The following is a 7,689-nucleotide window of genomic DNA, read 5'->3' as shown; positions in this document are numbered from 1 at the left end:
CATTAATTCAAGCCTCAGCTGTTCTCTATTTAATAGATTTACAAGGGTAATTGAATGGATAAGAGACATTTTACTTTAAATTGTATTTTTCATGGTTGGTAGAGAGGTTAATTAAATGTTCTGAATCCTTTTCCTCAGACCTGAACCAATAAGGATGAAGACGCTCCAACTCCCCCACCCCAAGAGCAAAACAAAGGAATAAAAACAGAGTGATTTCAGCCACTGGTAGTCACCAGAAAGAAAGGCTAAATTGTGAGATCCCTGTGGGCAGCAATTGGGTCTACCAACTCTATTGTACTCTCCCAACTGCTTAGTTCAGTGCTCTATAAATATCACTGATTGATTGGTAGGTACATCTGAATGACTTGAAAAGGATTCATCATGGGATTGCATAGTCTTAGTCTAGGGAAAAGGGAGCAATTCTGGAAACAGGTGGACGTTCAACAAGAATTGATTTGTGAAATGTACTTTTAGAATAGGGTCACAAGATCTATGATAATCATCAGATGAGAGTATTCAATTGCCTTCGACTGATGTAGACCTACCAGGAGACAAATGAAAGAATTCACTGTTGTTTTTTATCATTACACTAACCATACACACTCAGGCCCCTCCAGTTATGGCCTAGAATTGTGAATTCAGGATAAGGGGCTTGTGCTTAATGTAATCCTTCAGCTGATGTGTTCTAAAATTGATAGATCCTATTTTGTGTTTTTATCACAAATTGCTAACCCCAACAAGTTCAGTAAATCCTAAAGTAGTTTATTTTAATAGTAAAGTCTGTGTGTTACAAAAGACTGTAGTAACTCCGTAAGTCATTTTACCTAGGAAATATCCTTGTCATATTAGTCATAGCAGTATCTGGCTGGGCAAAGTGTGATTGTAAAAATTAGTGATATTTGATTAGCCTCTTATGATTACAGTGCTGACGCTGCAAGTGAAAAATCAATACCCAAGTGAGTAGCTGGGAGCCAAATTTATGTATGATGAATCAGTCTCTTCAAAACTGTTTAGCTATCTTATTATTTTTTCAAAGTCCTTTTATTATTGGTATGTAACCTGACTCACCAGTGTGGTTGTGTCAGATTACTATCGGTAATTTTGTCTGGACTCCAGGGGATGAATGAAGTGACGCTCATAGTGATAGGTAACTCTTGATACTGTCTTTGAAATTAAAGGGTTCTCAGAAGATTACATAGCTAGCTAAACCTTCACATTCATAGCAATGATGCCAAGTTCAAATACATTTTCACTTCCTAACTGCTGGAAAATATTTTGAAGGAATGAGTCACATGCATTCTTGGGAGATAAATCTTGAAACAGAAAAACTCTAAATGCCAGGCAGTCTAATGTCATAAAATAAGAAAATATGAAAGAAATATGAGTCCTTTGATTATAGACATAAAATCATATCTAATAAACCATTCCCCCTCTCAGGGTCACACCTGGAGAGTTTCCAGTACTCTACCAGTCTCGGCTACAGGTAGGGGAAAGAGTCAAGCAGAGGCATATCCATTCCATTCCTAGCTTGAGCAGCGGCTAGCGAGCGGAAGGCAATCTGCTACAAGTCAAAACTCCCCTATGCTGGACATCAGTGGCATGGGAGAGAGTCGAGGGTGGAGACTTAAGATTGCTGCTCAGAAGGAGGCAATGGTAAACAACTTCTGTATTTTTACCCAGAAACCTCTATGGATACACTACCAGAACGACTGCAGATGGAAGTGGGGCATTCTGGAAGAGTTGTGTCCATGGCGTCGCTACGGGTTAGAGATGACTCAACAGCATAAGAATAAACGAATAATTCTGCAATAAGGGTGGTGAATCTATTTTAGCCCACTTTTTGTAGATTTGGCAGTTCCAAGATAAATATTGAGATTTGCAAATTTCTTTAACTAGGTAAATGTATCTGTGCCAATTAATGAATGCTGGCCTTTACTGTGTTTATTTCCAATTGTCATTGACACTAAACCTTCTCAATCCTTTCAAACACTTTTTTTAATTTGCATTTAAGTTGGAAAAAACAAATCTTCCACTGACATGCTATTTTGAAATACTGATCCTAGAAAAACCTAAAACAATTTAAAGGGTCACAAGTGCAGCCCCAATGTTCACCATTTATGCTCACTTGATAAATGTAATGAAACAGGGAGATACATTCAATTGTAACAGGAAATAAAGTTAAAGTAGAAGCCTCAGTTGAAAGATAACACTCCATGAAGTTCTTTTTCTTCCAGTGTTTCATTAACACTTAGGTAATAAAGGTGTTGCTTGAAAACTGCACTGTCTGGTTAGATGTGACCAGGGCTTAAGGCAGTTTGTTTGCCCCTGACTCAACCAAAGAGAATGTGAGGGAAGATGATGCCACATCATCAAAAAGATTTTCATTAAAGGGGATAATTTTGGTATTTTTGCACAGACTGTGGGAAAGAAATATCACTAATTACTGCCCAAAGCAAAATCTGCTCTTTCCTCCCTTGGGCCAGGATGATTGTGTTTATTCACTGGTTGAATTTGCTATGTTGATGCTATCTCCCTCACATTCTAAATTCCTGTTTAATATTCTCCTTTTGGTGATCAAAATAGCACAAAAAAACTTAGAGGCTGCTATTGGCAAGGATGAAATTAATTTGGTGTCCCTGCTGAACTTTCCATGCCTGGTCGGTCAATCAATAATAATCAATAATCAATAAACTTCAAAGTTTTATTGAAGGCACATTTCCTCCAAGAGGGCCCCGACAAGGCCCTCATTTCCTCTTCTCCCATTTCCTTCTGCATCACCTTTGTTCTTGAATCCGCACCCTTTATTCACCTCTTCCTGAGCCCCATAACCCTTACATCCAAATCTGTAATTTATTTATATTAATGTCTGTCTCCCCCTATAGACTGTAAGCTAGTTATGCTGTACTCTCCCAAACTTGCTCCCTTTGCTCTATACCCCCCTGCCACTCTCCCTCCCTCTGGACTAGTACTTGTGTATATATGTACATATTTATCATTCTATTTAATTAATGTTGTATATATATCTATAATTATATTCATTTATATATATTGATGCTATGATTCCTGTTTACTTGTTTTGATGCCTGTCTCCTCGCTTCTAGACTGTGAGCCCGTTGTGGGAAGGAATTGTCTCTATTTGTTGCTGAATTGTACTTTCCAAGCACTTAGTACAGTGCTCTATACACAGTAAGTGCTCAATACCATTGCTAATATTTATTGATTCTTTCTTGCTGTGACGTTCCTTCTTCATTATGATGTGAAATTTAGGCTCTACGAAAATGAGGGCCTGGTATCGACCTACTAGAAAATCCTGCCTAAGAAGGGTGGATTGAGAATAAAATTTGTGGAGCGAGTTATAGTGTCCTGCCTGGTCTGAAAAGTCTGAAGACTCTTAGGAATGCAGTTCTTTGGATTGCACTAAAATTTAAGTGGTCCCTGAGGTTATCTGCTGCCTTTATTAGATCTAAAACTGTAAAATATAATTTTAACCACTTCACTTATTATCTCTGGCTCATGACATCATCCCTGGAATAGTGCTGACTGCTGTTCATCCCAAATGACTTTTATTAAATGAAACTATCTCTCTTGACAGAAGTATTTCTTCATCATTCCTTTCTGAGAGGACATTGAGAGACATTCTACTGTAATTTCTAATACTGTATAAAACCATAGGCAGTACTTCTAAAACAAGTAAGAGTCTCTGTATTACCTATTACTAAAACAAAATGAAAGTAAGAACAGAAGCACACAATCTGGTCTCCATTCTCTGTTGCTGGTAGAGGAAAAATTAAATGAGAAAAGACATTAACTAACTTCTAATTTGTATACCAGAAGAGCTCACAAATTGCACTATTACAGTAAACAGTTTATTCTCTATGAAATATGCTTCAGTGGAAACCAATTTTAATGAATACAAAGACTCTGTCAGACTTTAAATTCATTAAAATATAGGGGGCAGAAAGACTGGGGGAGATCCTCTGTTTTTTTCCTGATTGGATCTCAGGAAACCAAAGAACACTGGGAAGAACTGGTTCATTCTGGGGCTCCTCCAGGGTCTACTTCATCCTTTGTCAGGACCAAGAATTTGGTTTACCTCACTCCTTGGCAAGATGAGATCCTGAACTGAACATTACTGTTGAAAGTGGCCTAGTGGAAAGAGCACCAGCCTGGGAGTCAAGGGACCTGGGTTCTAATTCCTGTTCTGCCACTTACTTGCTGCGTGACCTTAGGCAAGTCATTTAGATTTTCTGTCTCTCAGTTTCCTCATCTGTAAATTGGGAAGTCAATCCCTATTTGCCCTCCCACTTAAATTGTGGGCTTCATGTGGGACAGGAACTGCGTCTGACTTCACTATTCCCTCTAGGTTGGATGTTCGTTGAGGGAACTTGTCTACCAACTCTGTGTTATATCGTGCTCTCCCAAGGGCTTAATACAATGCTCTGCACAAAGTAAGCTCTCAATAAATACGATTGATTGATTGACTGATTACTGGCATGGTTCTTTCCTCCTTTACAATCAGTTGGACCTTTGCCCATTCAAATCTATGAGTTCTGCTCAGGACTGAATTTAAATAGGCAGGAAATGCTATTTTAGATGTAAATAGGTCAAACTGAAAAGCAAAAAGGAAACAGCTTTTTAACAGGCTATTTTTAGATAGGCTCAGAGTTGCGGTATATAAATATTCCTACCTGAGAACATAACAATAGCTCTGCCTCTGCTATTTTAGAGAACAGATAGAAAAGGTTAAGGAGAATCTTGGCTGAGTGGAAAGAACACTGCCTTGGGAAACTGAGAATCTGAGTTCTAATTCCAGCTCTGCCATTTGTCTGCTTGCTGTGTGACCTTGGGCACTTAACTTGTTGTGCCTCAGTTTCCTCATCTGTAAAATGGAGATTCAGTGTCTGTTCTCCCTCCTCTATGTGGGCCAGGGGCTGATTATCTTGTATAGGCTTCAGTGCTTAGTACAATATTTGGCACATAATAAGCGCTTAACAATGACCTCAATTATTATTAATATTGAAATGTTTTTTGCCTGGTTTCAGAATCAGCGGTTATAAAAGGGCTTCGCTTACTGCTGAGTGATGAACAGAAGTTGTGGGTGGTATTTTTTAAATAAACTAGGTTGAGTCCAGAACTTGAGACCCTCATTCAGCTTCTATTATTTCAAATCTGGATTACTCTGAGTTTCTAATGCACACAATGGCATTTCTAAAGGGTATAATGTCCTTTCACTTTCATGAAGTTATTATTATTGTGTTTGTTAAGCCTTTTTTATGAGCCAAGCACTGCATTAAGCACCAGGATAAGATACAATACAAGCAGACAAGACAAAATACCTGTCCAATCTATGGCTCAGATTTTAAGCAGGAAGGAGAGTGGGTCTATAATCTCGATTATACAGATGAGAAAACTGAGGCACAGAGGGATGCCCAAAGTCACCCAAAAGGCAAAAGTCTGAGCTGGGAATAGAATCCAGGTCTCCTGATTCCCAGAATCATGTTATTTCCACTAAGCCTATCACTTCTCTAAGTTCTAAGTAAAATCAATTAAATACACCAAATCAATATGTGCCGCAGTAGACTATAACAGGAAAAATGATACAAATGATGAGATCATTCATAAATTGACCATTCACAAAGGGGTAACATGAAGAAATACTGTAGTGAGAACTTTTTCACAACAGGAGGCATGAAAGAGGCATTGAACTGGGACATTATTATTCAAAATTAAACTCAGTTCATTTTTCATGGGTCTGTTTAGAGCAAAGGTAGTTATGAGATAAAGTTACTTCCTCTGCTCACTGTTTTGAATAGGCAAAAGTAATGAGCCAAAAATATGTCTCACAAGCTCATAACTGTACCCCTTAATCTAAGTTGGGATGCAACATGGCCTAGTATAAAGGAACCAGGTCACCTGGGTTCTAATCCCACTCTGACACTTACCTGCTGTATGACCATGGGCAAGTATTTCTCTGTGCCTCAGTTTCTTCAGCTGTAAATTGGGAATTAAATACCTCTTCCCCGCCCCTTGAGCAGTGAGCCCCAAGTGGGTGAGGGATTGTGACCAATATGATTATCCTGAATCTACCCCTGCGCTTAGCACAGCCCTTGTTCATCCTCTAGGCTGCAAGTTCATCCTCTAGACTGTAAACTCACTGTGGACTGGGAATGTGACCGCTTATTGTTATACCATACTCTCCCAAGTGTTTAATTCAGTGCTCTGCACACAGTAAATGCTCAATAAATATGATGGACTGACTGACATAGCACTTAAACTACCACCATTATTATTTTTAAGGCTAACTCAGAAAAGGAGGAAAAGAGCCTGGAAATACACCATTCTGGGACTAGAGCATAGGATTCTATAGTTTCCTTTACAGTGGCAGGCCCAAAATGAAGGTGTCTGTAGTAAAATGCGGTCCATTTGCTGATGAGAATCTCAATCCTACAAGTTACATCAGATTTAGAGCACTGTAAACTACAGTGCCAATTTCCACTGGGTTCCTTGCCATTGGGCCTAATCCTTCAAAGATTATGCTTACTGGTGGAGACTGGAAGTAAATCTTCTCATTAAATCTTGGGACACCACAGTGCAGAGACTAACATTCCTTTCGTCATGACTCATGCAATAATAACAAACTACATCAATTATATGTGGGACTAAGATCAGTCACACATTTTATATAAAAGGGGAATTGACAAAACAGCATACAGCTAGAGTCCCCAAGGTGAAAGACCTAAATATAAGGACCAGCTGGCATGGCTTAGATCAGGCAATAATATATTTGGACTGATAAATGTAACATAAGCTTCGAGTTTGTGTTGGTTGGCTGTTTAGCTTTGGTTGTTATTGCTGCAATCATTAACAGTTCCTGTGAATTCCATTTTTCCTCAGGCTTCTCCATCATAATGATACATATGGAGCAAATTGTAACACATCTGCCTATTGTACAAACCTAGAGGGGTTTATCTATGTCCTGTCCATAATAGATGAAATCCAGCTGTTTCCCTGAATTCCACCAGCCTTGATCCTTTATAACATCCCAAGAATGTCAGAACCAGCCACAGGTGTTCAACTTTTCCTAAGATGTACACAGAGGGGAAAACTATTTCACTGTACTTTCTTTTATAGGATTTTGTGAAACTATCCCTTGATTTCATCTAATGAAGAGAAATATTAGTGCTAAGAGCAAATCCCTAAATGAAATCTATGCGGATATATTTAAATATGTCAGATCTGAGGAGGTCTGAAGTAACTGGCAGGTATTATTGGAGAATCATGAACACAGTAAATGTTCAATAAATACGACTGAATGAATGACTTATTGGTGGTTAACTATTATTGGTTAACCTGGTAGATAGAAGTTCCTAAGGACTGGAAAAGTAAAATAATTGTGTCCATCAGTAGATAAGAAAAAACTCATTCTGATGGGAATTATAAGCCGATTACTTTAATATGGATATTTAAGAAGATAGTGCAGCAAGTCACCAAACAATTCATTTACAACAACTGAAAATGTCTAGGCTACTAGGAAACAGCCAACATGGTTTTGTGTCCGGTACATTTCATTTCTTCTAAGATAGATGATGGGAGGGAATAGAAGACAAGGGGGAATCAGCCCCCTCACTAACCTCCCTGCCTCCCTTTTCTTCCCACTCCAGACCATATTTCATTATGCTGCCTTTGTCA

The 7,689-nt window shown here is 38.6% G+C and overlaps 1 non-coding gene across 1 annotated transcript; it reads left to right on the top strand.

The window, feature by feature from the left end:
- The first annotated feature begins 1,427 nt into the window (after positions 1-1,427).
- On the top strand, positions 1,428-1,569 carry LOC114814384. Its single transcript, XR_003762182.1, has one exon. It is a non-coding gene; the product is annotated as a small nucleolar RNA SNORA7 (small nucleolar RNA).
- Positions 1,570-7,689: the final 6,120 nt, after the last annotated feature.

Source organism: Ornithorhynchus anatinus, chromosome 9 (genome assembly GCF_004115215.2).
Source record: "Ornithorhynchus anatinus isolate Pmale09 chromosome 9, mOrnAna1.pri.v4, whole genome shotgun sequence".
Taxonomy (NCBI): Eukaryota; Metazoa; Chordata; class Mammalia; order Monotremata; family Ornithorhynchidae; genus Ornithorhynchus; species Ornithorhynchus anatinus.
Note: the sequence above shows the minus strand (reverse complement) of the source record. Positions and strands in the feature narration are given on the sequence as shown.